We start from the raw sequence: 20,384 nt of genomic DNA on the forward strand, positions 1-20,384 counted from the left end.
CTCACCTCCTTTCTTGGCCAGTTCATCAGCTTTCTGATTTCCCTCCCAGAGAGGCTCGTTTTTGGTATGTGCCTGGACTTTATGAACTGCCATTTCTCCAGGCACTTCCTGTGCCTTATTGAAAATTACCTTCAGAATTGGGGTTGAGGGTAATGCTTTCCCGTCGGCTGATATGAAGCCGCTCTTCTTGCAGACTGGGAGGATACTGTGTCAGGGAGTTACTTATATACATGGAGTCTGAATGTATGGTAAAGGGAGTTGAAAATTCAGTTAGATGTGTAACCACATACGCCACAGCTGCCAATTCAGCTGCCTGGGCAGACATATGTACTGGCAATTTTATAGCTGATTTTATTTGCCTATCAGGGTCATAAATATCACATCCTGTTTTCCTTTCTCTGTCCTCCACATTACTGGATCCGTCTGCATATATATCTCCCGAGTGTTTGACAACACTCCTGCCTTTATTGGATCTTTGGGGTGATTTTGGTTGGCCACCTTACTTTTCTCCTCGATACTTCCGATTTGCTGCTAAGCTGGGCGGATCTGGGTTGTGGCGGACCCTAATATCGCTTCTCTGCAATAACAGGGTCATCATGAGCAACTATTACCCACCCCAGAGAGTGCACAGGGAGAGGCTGTTCGAGATGATATTGGAAGAGCTGTGTGTGAGGAGACTACGGTTTAATAGGGAGACAATCGGCCGCCTCTGTGAAATGTTACAAGTGGGCCTTCAGCCATGTTCTAACTCACGCAGGGCCTTGTCAGTGGCCATGAAGGTAACCACAGTCCTCAAATTTTCAGCATGTGGGTCATTTCAGTCACGTACCGGTGACATGTGCACCATCATCCAGGGCGCTGCGAGAGTCTGCGTTCTGCAGCTCATGGATGCCATATTCCGCAGGGCTTCCGAGTTCATCAACCTCGACATGTCCCCAGCGCAGCAAAGGGAGAGGTCTATCGCATTCCACAGGATCGCCGGCTTCCCCAAAGTGCAGGGGGCTGTCAATGGAACCCATGTGCCATTGGAGGCACCCAACGATGCACCTGTCTCATACATCAACAGGCAAGGGTTTCATTCATTAAATGTGTTGATCCTTTGCGATGCCGAACTGTGGATCATGGATGTAAATGCAGATCACCAGGGAAGTGCTCATGGTGCCTTTGTCCTTCAGCACTCAAACTTACATGATTCCTTCACCAGAGCGCGGCAAGGATCGGGATGGATCTTAGGTGACAAGGCCTACCCGCTAAAGCCATGACTGATGACACCCTACCGCAGGACCAATAATACAGCACAGGAAAGGTACAACTGTGCCCACGTGTGCACGGGCCAATTAGTGGAGAGGACAATAGGGGTGCTGAAATCACGCTTCCAGTGCCTGGACAGGTCGGGGGGAGCTTTGCAGTACTCACCTGTCAAAGGGTGAGGATTGTGGAGGTTTGCTGCGCATTGTACAACTTCACCCTGCGGGAAGGACTAGACCCTTGACCAGACAGACGAGATGCCGGTAGAAATGGACAAGGTGAAGGATGCCGATCCGGATGTTTCGTGGCCCCCCCCTGCCCGAGGAAGCCACGGCTGCACCGGGTATGGGGGAGGGGAGAGAGCAGCTGGTGGCTCGTGCATTTGGACAGTGATGAAAGTGACAAAATGCCTCACCTCCCCTTCCCTAGGAAAGCACACAAAAAGACAGGCAAGATTGAAAGCCAAACAGTGAACTTTTATTGCAGCAGCAAAAAATTAGTGCAAAACTTTATATAAAAATAGAGTTAATTTAGTCATTTTCTATGTTGGAAACAATAGTAATGTTTACATGGTTGATATTAGTAAAATTTTTCAAACAGTTACCAATGACTTCTGACTAAGATTTAAGAACAGCAAAATTATTATACAAAACATCATAAGAGAATCATCAAATAACAAAACGCCAACGATCGAATAACAACAAACAGCAAACAAATGAACAGACTTGCCCCCTCACAGGCATGCCTGAGGTCGCTGTGACAAAGTCTGAGCAAGAGGAGGTGGACTCTGCACGAGGTGGGCACCCTATTTGCACTTGGTCCCCACCCATCCCTGTGAGCCGAACCCTCTTGTGCCAAGGGCACGACCTCTGCGCTGTGTCTGTTGGCTGTAATCAGGGAGCTCCGAGCTCGGGGGGGGGGGCGGGTGCTGCTGCTCCAAGCAGATATTGGGAGAAGTAGGGCTTGATTTTGGGATCGTGTTTCCGGCGGGTTCCCAGCGGGGCGGCCCCGAAAATCCCGATATCCGGTCATGTGACCGGATCGCGACGAAATCCCGGCCACTTCCGGGTACCGCGCTGACGTGCGGGGCTGCGCGCACAAGCCCCGCTGGTGGGAATCCCGCAGGCAATTAAAGCCAGCGGGGTTCCACTTGAGAGTACTTAACTTGCTCGTTGTGGTCAGTTATTGAGCTGAAGCAGCTGTCAAAAGAGGAAGTGTGGGATTTTCGGTTCAAGGCAGTGAGTTTCCCACACTGGGGGAAACAGTCCCTCCTCAACCAGGCGTGTTGCAGCCAGCAGCCTGTGGCAGGTGCCAAGGTGCACTCCACGGGGGAGAGCCCTCACCCACGCAGGAGGCCACCGCGTCACATAGGGCAACCCCTGCCCTCCACCACCCCCCGCCAAGCCAGAGGACAGACCGACACGAAACCGCAGCCCCAGTCCGAGGAAACACCCACCTACCCTGCACAACCCCTCAGACCAACACCTGCCAGATGGGTGGTGCGTTGACATCGTCGGAGGACGAACAGCATGACCAGCCCCAGCAGCCTCGCAGTCCACGCCGTCCGCCTCGGAGACGTGGGGCCCCCCAACACGGTGCTGCGGCACACCCACCTGCACAGCAGGAGGGAGGGCAACTGCAGAGAGAGATGCGTCGCAGGAGGCACTACCCTCCGCACAGGGTGTACAGAGCGAGGCTCAGCTTCATGGACCTCTCCGAGGAGCAGTGCATACGTCGGCTCAGAGTCAATCGCCAGGTAGTCGCCGACATCTGCAGCCTCCTTAACGACGAGCTGCTCCCTGATGGACCAAGCAGCATCTTCTTACCTGTCGCCGTCAAAGTCACCACTGCCCTCAACTTCTTCGCATCCGGTTCCTTCCAGGGTGCCACTGGGGACATCACCGGGGTCTGTCAGTCCTCTGCACACAAGTGCATAAGGCAGGTCACCGATGGGTTGTTCCGCAGGGCCTCGCACTACATCAACTTCGCCATGGACGAGCGCAGCCAGATGGAGAGGGCGGTTGGATTCCATGCCATGGCCGGCTTCCCACGGGTGCAGGGTGTAATCGACTGCACCCACATCGCAATACGGGCACCTCCGCATGAGCCAGGGCTGTTCATCAACAGGAAGGGGTATCACTCCATGAACGCCCAGCTCATCTGTGACCACCGCCAGAGATTCCTACACGTGTGCACCAGATACCCCGGCAGCTGCCACGATGCCTTCGTCCTCAGGGAGTCTGCCGTCCCGCCCATCCTGCAGGCACCCAACGCCGGCAACGGCTGGCTCCTCGGCGACAAGGGGTATCCCCTACACACGTGGCTCATGACACCTCTGAGGAACCCCATCACCGAGCCGGAGCGTCGGTACAATGACAGCCACACTGCTACCAGGTCTACAATTGAGCAGACTATAGGGCTTCTCAAGATGCGCTTCAGGTGCCTTGATCGTTCTGGGAGAGCGCTCCAATACACACCATTCAGAGTGGGACGAATCATAGTTGTCTGCTGTGCCCTGCACAACATGGCCCAACAGAGAGGGGTGCCGCTGGAGGAGGCCCCATCCACACCCGCCACCCACATTGAGGAAGGCGAGGGCGAGGAGGAGGAGGAGGAGGACGCGGAGGAGGAGGAGGCGGAGGAGGAGGACGCGCCAGAGGATAGTGGACGACCCATGCGCCGAACCACGACTCACCGGGATGGTCGCCGGGCCAGGGAGGCACTCATACATCAACGGTTCTCCTAGAGTCAGACACTGCGAGGCGCTCGCATCTCCTCACCTGCACATGCGAGCGGCCATACCAGCCCCCTCCACTGAAGAGTGTTGCCAGTAATCCTGCACCCACAGCAGTGTGCCCAATGGGTGGCAGCAGGTGTTCGCCGTCATGATGGGCTGCACGGAACGCAACTACTGCACAAGCCGCGGAAGAATGGACGAGAGGTGGCAGGAGTGGTGAGAATAGAGTATTTAATATCTCCAATGTGACATTATATAAAAAAAAATGTACAAATTAATAGACACCCTGGTGTATTCCCTTTGTGATTATAACGCCTTTGCATTTCTTTTCCGGGTACCCCTACGTGGTGCTACCCCTGTGGCTCCAGCAGAGGTAGTGGCAGGTTGCTCGTGTTCTCGCCTTGACCGGGTAGATGCTTTTGGCGGACGGCCCCTGGGTTTCGGTGCCCGTGAGGGCACCTCCACAGACTGCTCCTCCTGCACCGGGGCAGGGGCAGACTCGGCCACCTGGAGAGGAGGCACCATTGCGGGTACTGGTTGAGAGGTGGGCGACGGGTGGGACGTGGGGGCGCCTTGAGAAGCGTCCCCGCTTCCATGTCCCCGGTCACCATCATCCCTCTCTTGGCCTCGGCCCACATCACCCCTTCCACCCTGCTGGACGGCAGTTTGGATGGCATGTGTGAGGCCTTGCAAGGCCACCCCTAGTGTATCCGTCAGCCTGTTGATGACGGCGGAATGTTGCTCACCCTGAATCCGTACAGACGTTGTGAGGGCCTGCAAGGACTCGATCTGGAGCTGTGCGTGACGCTCGAGGGAGGCCAGCCTGTCCTCCACCGCAGACAGTCCCGCACCTACCCGCGACACTGTGTCGCCGGTACCCTCCTGTGCCTGTGCCACCAATGCCCACATGCAGGAGTTGGACTCCTCCATCGCCTGCGCTATTGTGGACAATGCGCGCGGCACCTCTCCCAGTACCTCAGCAATTAGCTGGTGCCCCTCGACGACTCTCCTTTTCACTGGTGGCCCCCTGGGTTCAGCATCTGGGTCCGGCTGAGCAGAGCCTGGAGATGAGTGCTCCCTCCGTCGCGGACCCTCCGCGGCTGCCCCTGCCACCAGGGTCTGCTCATGCTCACTCGTGCGCGGTGACTCACCAAGTGCTACCCCAACTAGTTGGCGAGGGGGACCCACCGAGGTGCGTGTCTCTGTGCTGGTGGATGGTTGGCTCTGATGTGACGATGCACCCTCAGAGACCGCCATGTCCTCTGAGGAATCGCCCTCCTCGAGCGCTTCACACACAGACGGACCTGCAAGAGAACAGAGGGCACTTTGAGGCATGTGGACCAACTTGACAGTGCGCCTGATGGCAGGTGATGATACGGTCACTCGCGATCATGGGTGTTGAGTGTCAGCTTTCCCTTACCGGCCGTTTCGGCAGCGACACACTCGCCATCAGCCACCGACAGGCAATGTCGCGTGCGGGCGAGGTCGAGCGCCTCCACCTCGGCGTCGGTGAGCTCCACCACTTGCGGCGGGCCACCTCCGGTGCGTGCCCTTTCGCGATTGTTCTTGCTTCTCTTCTCCTGTGAAGGCAAAACACAGATGCGTGAGTGGGTGCGTCTTGCATCGTGAGACGCATCGAGCATCGGTGTGGTTGGGTTGAGCGTGGCGCGGATGGATGGGAGGATGTGTGGGCCACGTGCCCATCCCATTGCATGGGGATTGGGGTGTGTGGTAGTGTTCGGGTGGGGTCAGGGACGGTGGGTACTTGCATGCACGGCGAGGATGGTGAATGAGTGGCTGTGAGGATTGCTGATGGAGCGCAGTGGTGGCTGTGCAGGAGGGGTTGTGATCTGTTTGGCGTGATGGTGGGGACGGGATGTGGGAGGGTGCGTTGGTGTACTCACCTTGCCAGACCTAGTCAGGTCATTGAAGCGCTTGCGGCACTGCTCCCAAGTCCTTGGGGTGTTGCCCCTGCTGCTCACCTCCGCCGCCACCTCTGCCCATGCCTTCCTGGTGGCGGCGGCAGGGAACTTGCGTCCATCTTCTGGGAAGAGCGTTTCCCTCCTCCTCCTCACGCCCTCCAGCATCAGCTGCAGCGCGAGGTCTGAAAAACGGGGCGCAGCCTTTCCCCTTGGCTGAGCCATCGTCTCAAACCTCTTGATTGCAGCAGGAGGGGCTTTGGGAGACTGCCCCTTTAACTGGAGCTCCTACATCGTGTCGACGGTACTGCGCATGCGCAGCCGGCCGGCACGCAGCTGGGGAGTGGAGAACCCGGAAGCAGGGCTTAATCAGTCCAATTATCCCGCGATCGCGTGGGGGACGCACACGATTAGCCGTCCGCGTTTTCGACGCTCCCGGAGGACCACCCGCTGGGAACCCGCAGGCCTGCTAAATTCGAGCCCGTAGTGTCTGGTGGTGTCACCGCCCTCTGCAGTGCGTGCGTCCTCAGACAGCGGAACAAAAAATGTTACAATGGTGAAGCATGTTCGTCTGCCACATCACAGAAGTTCATATGCTGCATTCACTTTTAATGGCTTTTTAAAAACAGTTCATTTTACTTTGCCTTTTTATAAAACGTTGTAAAAATTTTATTTACAATTACATACAGTTACATGAAAGTAACTTTCAATAGTTATTCATTGCGTGCTTACCTCTTTAAGAATCCAGGCTGAGTTGGTGGGGATGTCTTCTCCCACAGACTTTTTCTTCTGTATTAACAAATGTTGCTCAAATACTGCTTAGATACCCACTGGAGGATGCTGGACTTTTTTGAGGTTACCATTAGAGGAAGTCCCCGCAGTAAAGACATGTCTGATACATTATGTGTAGGTTTGTATGTAGTGAGGAGTGAGCATGGGTCATTCGTCACTCACAGTGATTTCCGGCCCATTGCTGTTTTAGTGGATGGGGCAGGTCAGGTCCCTGCTTGGCTGCTACTTCTCTCGTTCAGCCAGAAGTGCCGAGTGGATGATCATTCTCGGCCTCCTCCCGATATCCCCACCATCACAGAAGCCAGTCTTCAGCCAATTTGATTCACTCCACATGATATCAAGAAACGGCTGAGTGCACTGGATACAACAAAGGCTATGGATCCCGACAACATCTCAGCTGTCGTGCTGAAGACTTGTACTCTAGAACTAGCCGCGCCTCTAGTCAAGCTGTTCCAGTACAGCCACAACACTGGCATCTAACTGACAATGTGGAACATTGCCCAGGTATGTCCTGTCCATAAAAAGTAGGACAAATCCAATCCCGCTAATTACTGCCCCACCGGCGCACTGTGGCTACAATGTGTACCATCTACAGGATGCACTGCAGCAACTCGCCAAGGCTTCTTCGACAGCACCTCCCAAACCCGCGGTACTTATTCACCAATAACCTGCTCACCGATGCTCAGTTTTGGATTCCGCCAAGACCACTCGGCTCCAGACCTCATTACAGCCTTGGTCCAAACATGGACAAAAGAGTTGAATTCCAGAAGTGAGGTGAGAGTGACTGCCCTTGACATCAAGGCAGCATTTGACCGAGTGTGGCACCAAGGAACACTAATAAAATTGAAGTCAATGGGAATCAGGGGAAAAACTCTCCAGTTGCTGGAGTCATACCGAGCACAAAGGAAGATGGTGGTGGTTGTTGGAGGACAATCATCTCAGCTCCAGGACATTGCTGCTGGAGTTCCTCGGGGCAGTGTCCTAGGCCCAACCATCTTCAACTACTTCATCAATGACCTTCCCTCCATCATAAGATCAGAAATGGGGATGTTCGCTGATGATTGCACAGTGCTCAGTTCCATTAGCAACCCCTTAGATAATGAAGCAGTCCGTGCCCACATGCAGCAAGACCTGGACAAAGCCAGGCTTGAGCTGATAAGTGGCAAGTAACATTCATGCCAGACAAGTGCCAGGCAATGACCATCTCCAACAAGAGACAGTATCACCACCTTCTCTTGACATTCAACGGCATTACCATCGCCGAATCCCCCACCATCAACATCCTGGGGGTCACCACTGACTAGGAACTTAACTGGACCAGCCACATAAATACTGTGGCTACAAGAGCAGGTCAGAGGCTGGGTATTCTGTGGCGAGTGACTCACCTCCTGACTCCCCAGAGCCTTTCCACCATCTACAAGGCACAAGTCAGGATTGTGACGGAATACTCTCCACTTGCCTGGATGAGTACTGCTCCAACAACACTCAAGAAGCTCGACAGCATCCAGGACAAAGCAGCCCGCTTGATTGGCACCCCATCCACCACCCTAAACATTCACCACTGGCGCAGAGTGGCTGCAGTGTGTACCATCCAAAGGATGCACTGCAGCAACTCACCAAGGCTTCTTCGACAGCACCTCCAAAACCCGCGACCTGTACCACCTAGAAGGAAAAGGACAGCAGGCACGTGGGAACAACACCACCTGCACGTTCCCCTCCAAGTCACACACCATCCCGACTTGGAAATATATCGCCGTTCCTTCGTCGTCGCTGGGTCAAAATCCTGGAACTCCCTACCTAACAACACTGTGGGAGAATCTTCACCACACGGACTGCAGCGGTTGAAGAAGGCGGCTCACCACCAACTTCTCAAGGGCAATTATTGATGGGCAATAAATGCCGGCCTCACCAGTGACGCCCATATCCCATGAATGAATATATATAAAAAAACACTCAGTGACCTCTTGATTAGAGGTGGATACGATGCCTGGAAGGACACAGGAGCTTCAAAAACTTTTGTTTCCTATTTAATATCCTACACCTATTTTTCCATTCTTCTCCTCTGCTGAAGGTGTTGACTCATTAGTGATACAGTCTCATGGGCACTGGACATCCTGCAATACATCTATATCAGTTTCCTGCATTGTACACAAACCTGAGACAATACCTCCACGGAAAGCCTGACCACTTCCAGATGCTGCTTTTCCAATAAGTCTAAATATGATGTGAGGCCTCTGCAGCCTCTCCCAGTGTTAAGTTCCTCCATTGTCCTAATCATCTGGACCTTCCCAACCATTCCTTTCTAACCTTTCTCTAACAGCGTTATGACTACAGCTAGCAGTGCAAGTGCCATGTTTCACTCCACAAACAACAGCTGTTAAGTTTACTGCCAGTGTTAAAGGTTGGTCTGAATGTTCCTTACAGAGCTGGTACAGTTCACCATCTCAAAGATTGGACTATGAACAGCACTTACCGTCAGCATTAGCACAGATCAATGACACAAATAAAATCGTAGCTACAGTTTCTTTTTATTGGTTATTTTAACACTCAGTCTCTGATAATACAGCAAATTAACATTTCTGGTTGGAAAATCTGTATCTGCAACTAAAAGCTTTGTTATTTGTAACCATTTTAATCTATTTTTATATCCTTTAGCCACAAATCACCCGGAGAAATTTAACTGCTTCCATTGAAAAGGCTGCAAATCGGGGAGCTGCGGGGGGCTCGTTACAGGGAGTGGGAGAGAGAAAATAAACTTTCTTCAGATGTTATTCCGGCCATCGTGTATATTTGGCAAATCGCATTCGCACAAACACGCCCACTATAAGTGGTGGGGACTGTACTCACGAATATTTATGCATGTACAAACAAAAGGTTGCTTAGAATGAAAGTATTAACAGTGTTTGTTAAATAAGTTAAGTCAGATGAGTACCCTGCCAAACTTGTTCACAGATCAGAGATTATTAATGGATCTTTCAAACTCTGTGTTTATTTTTAGCTGGGAAAGTCAGTGTTGACCTAGATAGAAAGGCGTAATTCACAAAGAGCACTTCGATATTCATCATTATCACCATCAAACTCCAAGGCCTTTTCGAAGCATCCAATAGCTTCACGCTTCTCCCCATCCAGCTGGTGCAGTAACCCAAGAATACCAAAGGCCTTGCTGTCTCTTGGATTCCTGTCAATTTGTTTTGCTGCAATCTTTCTCAAGTTGGTGCGACACTTTTCCCATTCTTTTGTGCCACTTTGGATTTTAAGTCCTTCCAGAAAATGGCATTTGATTCAGGCCTTTTGCGATGAAGATCAAATATCCCAGCCTGGAAACATACTGCCTGCATATTATCAGGGCGATTATCCTCTAATTTCAGTAGATTGCTGTAGATCTCCTCTGCTTTGAGATATTCTCCATTTAATGAACAGATTCCTGCAAAATCCAGTTGTGCAATAATAAATGTTAATTGACGGTGCTCAAATGACCTTTCAAAATAATACTTGCATAGTTTGATCACTCAGTTTTCTATTGAAAAGCAGGATTGCGAGGGTCTTTAATGCCTGGATTTTTGTTCAGTTGAAATAGTTTGCTTCTGTAACACAGACCTATTTGGTGGTGTAAGAAGGTAGAGTTTGGGGTAATTTCTAATGCTTTCTTCAAGAGCTCCAAAGATTTTTCCACAGATCCTTCTCTTCTCAAAAATTTTGCTGCATATCGAGTTACATATGGAAGATCAGGGGACATCTGCAATGCTCGTTCAACTAATTTGAGTGCTTCTTCCTTTTGATTGAACTCTTGTAGTTTTAGAGCCAACAGCACCATGGCTACAGAGTCATCTTTTTTTTTATTCGTTCACGGGATGTGGGCATTGCTGGCGAGGCCGACAGTTATTGCCCATCCCTAATTGCCCTTGAGAAGGTGGTGGTGAGCCGCCATCTTGAACCGCTGCAGTCCGTGTGGTGAAGGTTCTCCCACAGTGCTGTTAGGAAGGGAGTTCCAGGATTTCGACCCAGCGACGATGAAGGAACGGCGATATATTTCCAAGTCGGGATGGTGTGTGACTTGGAGGGGAACGTGCAGGTGGTGTTGTTCCCATGTGCCTGATGCTCTTGTCCTTCTAGGTGGTGGAGGGGCAGGTTTGGGAGGTGCTGTCGAAGAAGCCTTGGCGAGTTGCTGCAGTGCATCCTGTGGATGGTACACACTGTAGCCACGGTGCGTCGGTGGTGAAGGGAGTGAATGTTTAGGGTGGTGGATGGGGTGCCAATCAAGCGGGCTGCTTTGTCCTGGATGCTGTCGAGCTTCTTGAGTGTTGTTGGAGCTGCACTCATCCAGGCAAGCGGAGAGTATTCCATCACACTCCTGATTTGTGCCTTGTAGATGGTGGAAAGGCTTTGGGGAGTCAGGAGGTGAGTCACTCGCTGCAGAATACCCAGTCTCTGGCCTGCTCTTGTAGCCACAGTATTTATATGGCTGGTCCAGTTAAGTTTCTGGTCAATGGTGACCCCCAGGATGTTGATGGTGGGGGATTCGGCGATGGTAATGCCGTTGAATGTCAAGGGGAGGTGGTTAGACTCTCTCTTGTTGGAGATGGTCATTGCCTGGCACTTTTCTGGCGTGAATGTTACTTGCCACTTATCAGCCCAAGCCTGGATGTTGTCCAGGTCTTGCTGCATGCGGGCTCGTACTGCTTCATTATCTGAGAGGTTGTGAATGGAACTGACACTGTGCAATCATCAGCGAACATCCCCATTTCTGACCTTATGATGGAGGGAAGGTCATTGATGAAGCAGCTGAAGATGGTTGGGCCTAGGACACTGCCTTGAGGAACTCCTACAGCAATGTCCTGGGGCTGAGATGATTGGCCACCAACAACCATTACCATCTTCCTTTGTGCTAGGTATGACTCCAGCCACTGGAGAGTTTTCCCCCTGATTCCCATGGACTTCAATTTTAGTAGGGCTCCTTGGTGCCACACTCGGTCAAATGCTGCCTTGATGTCAAGGGCAGTCAATCACCTCACCTCTGGAATTCAGCTCTTTTGTCCATGTTTGGACCAAGGCTGTAATGAGGTCTGGAGCCGAGTGGTCCTGGCGGAACCCAAACTGAGCATCGGTGAGCAGGTTATTGGTGAGTAAGTGCCGCTCCAGCACATGTCGCAACTGTTTCATTGATTGACTGTGTTCACCACTCTCTGAGGTACAAGAAAACCCTTCCAGACGAAACAGAACAGTCGCATCGCCAACATTCCATTCAGTTTCATCAGGATCTTCCTACCGAGCTGTCTCAAAACATTCTTTTGCCTCTTCATAGTACTGACCAGCAGTAGTCTACAGTGACCAACCCTTCTCCCCGTATACTTCAAGTATCATTGCTGTGTACCGAGAGCCATTAGTAAATCGTTTACAGATCATCTCCAGCTTGTCGAGGTAGGACTGGACCTCTGTCAGTTGGCCCATGTGATAATATACCCAGGCATAGTTTCCATAGGTGATGATGCTTCTTTTTTTCCATTAGGTATTAGTGGCTTGGTATTAGCCACTAAACCACAGCACACAACATACCGACAGTTCAGTAATGCAGCCAAAGCTACGACATGTCAGCTCTAAGAAGGCCGAGAACAGGCCTCAGCAGCTACAACTCTGGTGCAAAATTTACCCTTTTGTATTCATCATTAATAATAATTCAGAATCCTAAGATTTAGTGTTAAAATAGGAAAATAATCATTATTTAGATATCTTGATATATTTTTCCAGAACATTTATCAAAATCTGTAGCATCTGAAAATGAAAAAGTCATGTAACTGGTAAAAATTTATCACATAATTAATAAATAATACCCAATAAGGTCAAGTATAATAAATTATGAGATACAAATGAGAGATCTGATTTAATAAACTAAAGCAATATGCATTGAAATGGTATTTCTCGTTCAATATGCTGAAAGCAATAAATCTGCATTCATTTAGTTTCACATTTGCCTCTTCGATAACTCAGTCAAAGGAATGAAATTATCAATGGAGATCAGCTCGGTTTAATTTTAAAAGGAAACTAAATGCCGTCTTTTATCTTGTTCATTTCCAGTCAGTATGAGTCGGAGGACAGAACTAGTCTGGGCTCACTTTCCTGGGCAGGCAGCACGACCCACTCTATAAACTATACCCGTCAGCCTCAAAGTGGAGCGGCTCCACAGAGGCCACGGAAATTAGACTGCTGGTTATTATCTGGAAAATCAGTCCTCGATGAACCATCACATTTTGGATGCAGACCAGCGAGCTTCACACAGACACACTGGGGGTTAAATTGGATTCGACTAATAACCGGATGCCCGTACCGCGATCCGTGACTAACCCGCGCCCAGTGCTTCCTGTGCAGGTGTTTTCACTTGCGCGATGAGCTGAGAGGGACACCAATGTGTAATCAGATGGAGGGTGATTCGATGGTCATGTGGGAGTGGACAGGTGGGGAGTGTAGGACTGTTGGTGACTTGGGGGATGTAGTTCATATTATTGATAGTGGACACGGGTCAGGTGAGCACGCAGAGCCCTTGCAGACAAGGCGGGTGTACCCTGTTGTCTCCTTGCGTCTTCCTCCACTGGCTCCTCCCCCTCCTCCTCCTCAGCCTCTTCCTCCACCTCCTCCTCACCCTCTGGTTCAGGGCCTTGTCTGATCATCGGTGGTAAGGGCTGGTCCCTCATGATGGCGAGGTTGTGCAGCATACCACCACGAATCTTCCCACCCGCTCAGTGGAGTACTGCGGGGCTCCTCCAGAACGGTCCAGGCAGCAGAAGCGTTGTTTCAGGAGTTCTATGGTGTGCTCCATGACGTTGCGTGTATAAGCATGGCTCCCATTGTAGGCCTGCTCTGCACATGTACGTGCATGCTGCACTGGAGTCATGAGCCACCACAAGAGGGGATAGCCCTTGTTGCCCAGTAGCCAGCCTTTGACTTGCCGAGCCAGGTGAAAGATAGCTGGCTGGTTGAACTGCATAACGAAGGCATCGTGACTGCTCCCAGGGTAACGGACATCGACCTCCATGATATGTTGCATGTGGTCGCACACCAGCCGCACGTTGAGGGAGTGGAAGCCCTATCGGTTCACGAAGACGGCCGAGTTGATATGCGGAGCATGCAAGACAATGTGTGTGTAGTCACTGGCACCCTGCACCATGGGGAAGCCGGTAATGCAAGCAAACCCTCGCTTCTTTCTGCTTGTCTCTATCAAGAGGGAATGTGATGAACCTGTTCCTCATCTTGTATAGTGCGTCTGTAACCTTCCTAATGCAGCAGTGCACTGCAAACTGCGAGATGTTGCACGTGTCGTCAGCAGAGGCCTGAAATGATCCAGAGCCGTCGAAGTTCAGCACCACAGTTACCTTCACAGCCCCAGGCAATGCTGTCCTTGACCTGCTCTGAGGCTGTAGTCGTGGCTGCAGCAGTTGACCGATCTCTGTCATGACCTCCTTGGTGAACCTCAGTCTTCAGATGCACTGCTCCTTGTTCATGTTGAGGTAAGAGAATTGGTCCCTGAAGGCCCTCATTGGATATGGCCTCCTGCTCAGTGCCCTGTGCCTCCTCCTTCTCCCTCTCCTTGCAGCTTAACCTGCTATGTGTGGCCTCTCTATGCTCCCAGTCGTGTTCAAAGCCCAGCGGGAGCCCTAGCAGACTACCCATGGCTGCCAGGAATCTTGTTCGACCACGGTAAAGCAGTACTTGCCAAACCACTCTCAAATATGCTCCAGCAACTCTCAGTTAGTATATGGAGCTTCAAAAAACACATCCTATTCTACCAGCAGCAATAATCCAGCAACTAACCTGCAACACCTGCATTATCCCTTTAAATAGCGCCGGTGGGGGGTCCTCCAGGCACTCTAAGACATGTTCAGGTGTGCGTGGTTAAGACTGTGCATTAAGTGGAGCGTTAAGTTCCAAAATGGTGTCTTTCACTTTAAATCATCGTTGCACACTGATTGTATGCATTTTCTCCCTACTTTACACGCTGCCGGCATTCGGTCTCTGCGCATGCACTAATACCTTTACCAAGATGGCGTCCAGCGCACATCACGCTAGAAACATGCATGGGCATTCAAGACACCATCTTGGCACTCCGGGAGGCTGCGTAGCACCGAAACAATAGGCGCTAGACGGCCCAATTTCTAGCCCACAAAATATAAGAAAGAAAAGAAAGACTTGCATTTCACGGCCCAAAGCGCTAATGAATTACTTTTGAAGTGTTGTCACTGTTGTAATGTAGGGAAACGTGGCAGGCTATTTGAGCACAGCAAGATCCCACAAACAGCAATGCAATAATGGCCAGATTATCTGTTTTTTAGTGATGTTGGTTGAGGGATAAACATTGGCCAGGACACCAAGCAGAACTCCCCTGCTCTTCTTCGACATAGAGCCATGGGATATTTTATTTCCACCTGAGAGGGCAGACGGGGTCTCAGTTTAATGTCTCATCTGAAAGACAGTACCTCCGACAGCACTGCAATGGAGAGTTAGCCTAGATTCTGTGGGTTTATAACCCACATCCTTCTGACTCAGAGGTAAGAGTGCTACCCACTGAGCCAAGGCAGACCTCTTAACATAGGGCATATGTAGGGTTGCCAACGCTCCAGGATTATCCTGGAGTCTCCCGGAATTAATGATTGACCTCCTGGGCACTGCTTCCAGAAACTCTGGAGAAAAATCATAAGGGCGTTAAAAAAATGTGGGGTTTTTTTTCCATTTACTTTGAACACTTTTGTTTATTAGTTATTAAAATATTGGAGATGGAGGGAACAGGCAGTTTGACTGACAGTCAAGAATCATCCATTTGGGTAACAAAAGGGTCGATATTAGAATCATGGAATCATAGAAAGTTACGGCACAGAATGAGGCCATTCGGCCTATCGAGTCCGTGCCGGCTGAAAAAGAGCTTAATGCCACTTTCCAACACTTGGTCCGTAGCCCTGTAGGTTACGGCACTTCAAGTGCACATCCAAGTACTTTTAAAATGAGTTGAGGGTTTCTGCATCTTCCACCCTCTCAGGCAGTGTGTTCCAGACCCCCACCACCCTCTGGGTGAAATAATTTCTCCTCAGCTCCCCTCTAATCCTTCAACCAATTACTTTAAATCTATGCCCCCTGGTCACAGATCCCTCTGCTAAGGGAAATAGGTCCTTCCTATCCAATCTATCTAGTCCCATCATAATTTTATATACCTCAATTAAATCCCCTTTCAGCCTCCTTTGTACCAAAGAAAACAACCCCAGCCTATCCAATCTTTTCTCATAGCTAAAATTCTCCAGCCCTGGTAACATCCTCGTAAACCTCCTTTATACTCTCTAGTGCAATCACAGCTTTCCTGTAATGTGGTGACCAGAACAGTGCTCAAGCTGTGGCCTAACCAATGTTTTGTACAGTTCTAGCATAACCTCCCTGTTTTTATAGTCTATGCCTCGGCTAATAAAGGAAAGTATCCCATATGCCTTTTCAATCACCTTATCTACCTGTCCTGCTACCTTCAGGGATCTGTGGACATGCACTCCAAGGTCCCTTTGTTCCTCCGCACCTCTCAGTATCCTTCCATTTGTTGTGTACTCCCTTGCCTTGTTTGCCCTCCCCAAATGCATTAATCCCCCACGACGGGCGGGAGAGGGTCAGGAGGGTGCATTAAAAATGATAAATCGTGTAACATGATCCTAACCCAACACGTATGCGCCTGATGCCAATTTTACGGCGGTGGGAGATGTGGTGTATCTGCGTTCCGCTCTCGAAAGACGGGACACTTCATTATAATATTTAAATCAGGCCTCCCATGATAATTGTATGATTTGTATCAATTGGTGTTAATTGTATTCAGGTGGTGGGTATCGATTGGGGACTCACTTGTATCCTTTTTATGGGAGAGCTTAGCTAGGGTGTGGTGGGTGTGCAAGAGGAAACTCTGTGAATAAAGGCTTGGAAACAACTAAAGACCAGGCTCGAGTAGTTTATCCATCACCACATGGCTATCCAGTTTTAACATCCTACAGTGCAGTTGGGAGCATGATTTAAATTTAACGCTGGCCGGCCGGTTTCCCAGGGCTCGGGAAACCCAGCAGCTAAATGGAGATGAGAACAGCCAAATCAAACAGGTAAGTGCTTTTGAAAACATTACTCATGAGCCAAGAGGAGCAGGAGTGCCTCGATCAGATCACCCCTCAATCTTCTATACTCAAGCTAAGTTTATGCAGCCTGTCCTCATAATTTAACCCACAGACTTATACCATTACAGGAAGATTGGTCCCAGTAAAGTTCTCGTTCAGATTGATAAAGACTCATTATATTCCAATATACCTGCAAAATTCAATCAATGTTAGTTTCTTGTGGATGGAGCTCTTACCTCATGGTGCTGATCAGTTGTTGCTGTTTTTAAGAAACTGCTTTTCCGTTAATGCCAAGAAGGATACCAAGATCGTAATGGTAAATCTACCCCGATCCGGCACTTCTTTCAAGGAGCAGCATTCCTGCCAAGAACCTGGCAAGTAGCAACAGGTTTTTGGAAATGTAAACCAAAAGAATAAACAATAAACAAATGCTTTTTAAATTAATCTCTCTTAATTATATCCTTGCTTCAATCACGGCTTGCAAACTTCATGAATCATGTAATATACGCTTTTGAATTCCTCACTCACCCGGTGCAGTTTTCACGAAACTGAAACTTTAACAATAGTGTCAATGTAAATGAGTGTGCAAGTGATGTTGATGTATGTGAGATACCATGCACCAATACTGATGTGAATCACTACAATATATGGACAAACCCTGTCAGCAATTTAGTGCAATGTGAGATCTCCATTGACATTTCTCCTGGTGAGTTGGAGGATGGGAGTGACGCACCATGTAACTCATAGTATGTCATCAGAAGCACTGATTTATTGTGACTGAATTCATCAAATTCCACATTTACTACATGGTATTCTGAGATTTTCATCAGTGTTTTGGCATTGCATTTTGTGATTCTGTCCACTTTTCAGTGAAATGTAAACATTAGTGCCTTTGCTTCTGAAGAAAATGCAGAGCAAAATAGTTTTTCTCTTCTTACACCTGTCTCTCTCGTTCTTTCCTGTCTTGACTTCTTTCTGTATCATTCTCTGGAGCAGGTTTTCTTTCCTCTTTAGGTTTTGGCCATTAAGCATCACAGGGCTGTAGTGCACACAGGAAAATCGGGTGTGGAGGATCACACGCCAGTAAGGCAACCATTTAAATTAATGGATGGAAAATTGGGCCGCTCGTGTTATCGGAATGGAATTCTCCCACCTCCAGATTTTCCTGTATGCACTCTCTCTATTCAATGGTTTATGCACAAGAGCTAAAGAAGAAATTCCTTCCCCCGGTGTCTTCCACTCTATGTTTCACTCTCTGTGTGGCTCTGTTACTTTTCTCATTGTAATGTTTGAAACCCAGATGTATTATAACCATGTATAGTAATAGAATGTGGCGCCTTCATAATGAGATATTAAACTTTAATTCATATGGGTCTTAATACATCCAACATTTAGCACCTACAAAGTAACTGGGTGGTTTGCGGATCTGGTTTAATTATTGATTTAATTATTTAACTATTTGGATCTGAGACAGACAAATGGGAATAGTTTCTTAATGGTGAGAGACTAGGATCTGTGGAGGAGCAAAGATTTGGGTGACCAGGAACACAAATCAGTATAGGCTAGTGCACAGATACAAAATGTATTCAAAAAGGTTAATGGAATGTGGACATTTATCTCAAGGGGCTGGGATTCAAAAGTGAGGAAGTGATGCATCAGTTATACAGAGCCTTGGTCAGGCCCCATCTGGAATATTGTGTTCAGTTTTGGGCACTGAATCTCAGGAAAGATTTATTGGCCTTGGAGGGGGTACAGCATAGATTCACTAGAATTATACCAGGGTTTACAAGGTTAAATTATGAGGACAGGTTGCATATACTTGGTGGTAATCCCTTGAGTTTAGAAGATTTGTGATGTCCTGAGGTTGTGAAAGATGCTATATAAATGCAAGTCATTTTTTCTTTCTTTACCTAATCAGGTTAATCTGAATTGTCAACTTTCTGCATGTTGTATAGTTTGAACAGTGTGCTGATTAAATATTGGTCTGTTGATTAAATGTGCAAATTAAGTTTTGGCAGCAAACCAACATTTGGTGTCTCAGAGCTCCAGGTCTACAGTTAGTCAGTGCAGGTTAAAGCATTCAAGTGAGTCTGTTGACACTTCGAGTGCCTTTAAACTGAAGCAAGTTACAGTCAGGCAGAGCCCAGTTTACATTGATTAGTTACCGCCTGGCTGTAACTGTCCTGTTTAGGAGAGAGCTCTGTGCATGTCAGGTTACCACGGTCAGAGCTGTCTGACAAAAGTTACAGATTTAAATGTCAGAGAATGTGGAGAGTGGAATCTCGATTCCCCAAACATTGAAATTAAGGTTCGGTCGGTTTGGAAAATATTCAGGAGATTCAACAGACCCCCTGAGTGCTTCACAAACCAGATTTGACGCCACACTTCCCTCTCCTCTTCACTGCCCTCCATTACCCCCTGATCTCTCCCCTTCACCTCCCCTTCATTGCCCTCCATTACCCCCTGATCTCTCCCCTTCACCTCCCCTTCATTGCCCTCCATTTCTCTCCCTTCCCTTTCCTGTCAGAGTTGCTGTTGGAGAGAAAGGGGGAAATGGTGAGAGAAAAAGTGAGAGGGAAGGGGGAGGGATAGGCTGGTAATATCTTGCTTTATTGCAAATGATTAGTGCAGGGCTATTCAGCTCAGCTTCCTTGATCTTGCTGTGAGTCTCTCTCTCTCTCCTTCTCAGCTCCTGTCCTTCTCCAGGCTGCTCTCGGGACTCTTGTCATCTCTACGCTGCTCTCTTGAGTTTCCCTCTTGAATTCTTCTCCTCTCCAAAAGCATTCGGGGCTTTTTTGCCAGTCTTTGCCTTCTTAGACGTGCTTCCTGCCCCCTCCTCTCCACCAGTTATTCCATGCTCTGGCTGACTTCACCCCCCTGCCCACTTCACACTCCACCTTCTGAAGTGACGCACTGCAGCTGTTCACACTACTTCCAGAGAGTGGGGCATTCTCCCTCCTCTCCACTCAATCACGGACAGACCGTGACTGTATGTGTCACTGTTAACAGTTACATTTTGACTTGTTACATTGACACTACCTAAGACAAAGTAAGTGAACAGACCCAGAGTGAGCAAGAGACTTTAGAACACGGACTTCTATGGTTTAATTAGGTTAAGGATCGTATTTTTTATAGAAAGATTGCATTTATATAGTGCCTTTCACGACCTCAGGAGATCCTAAAGAGCTTTACAGCCAAAGAAGTACTTTTGAAGTGTAGTCACTGTTGTAATACAGGAAATGCTGCAGCCAATTTGTGTATAGCAAGATCCCACAAACCGCAATGCATTAATGGCCAGATAATCTGTTTTAGTGATATTGGTTAAGAGATAAATATTGGCCAGGACACTAGAGCTCCTCTGTTCTTCTTTGATCTAGTGCCCTGGGATCTCTTACATCTATCTGAGAGGGCAGACAGGTTTAAGATCACACCTCCGACAGTGCAGCGCTCCCTCAGTACTGCACTGGAGTGTCAGCCTGGATTTTGTGCTCAAGTCTCTGGAGTGGGACTTGAACCCACAACTCACCATCTCAGAGGCATGAGTGCTACCACTGAGCCACAGCTGAT

The 20,384-nt window shown here is 49.1% G+C and overlaps 1 pseudogene; it reads right to left on the reverse strand.

Annotated features, from left to right (window-relative positions):
- Nucleotides 1–9,205: 9,205 nt before the first annotated feature.
- On the reverse strand, nucleotides 9,206–14,141 carry LOC137340243 (interferon-induced protein with tetratricopeptide repeats 5-like; annotated as a pseudogene).
- Between the last annotated feature and the right edge of the window lie 6,243 nt (nucleotides 14,142–20,384).

This window comes from Heptranchias perlo, chromosome 21 (genome assembly GCF_035084215.1).
Source record: "Heptranchias perlo isolate sHepPer1 chromosome 21, sHepPer1.hap1, whole genome shotgun sequence".
NCBI classification, from domain to species: domain Eukaryota; kingdom Metazoa; phylum Chordata; class Chondrichthyes; order Hexanchiformes; family Hexanchidae; genus Heptranchias; species Heptranchias perlo.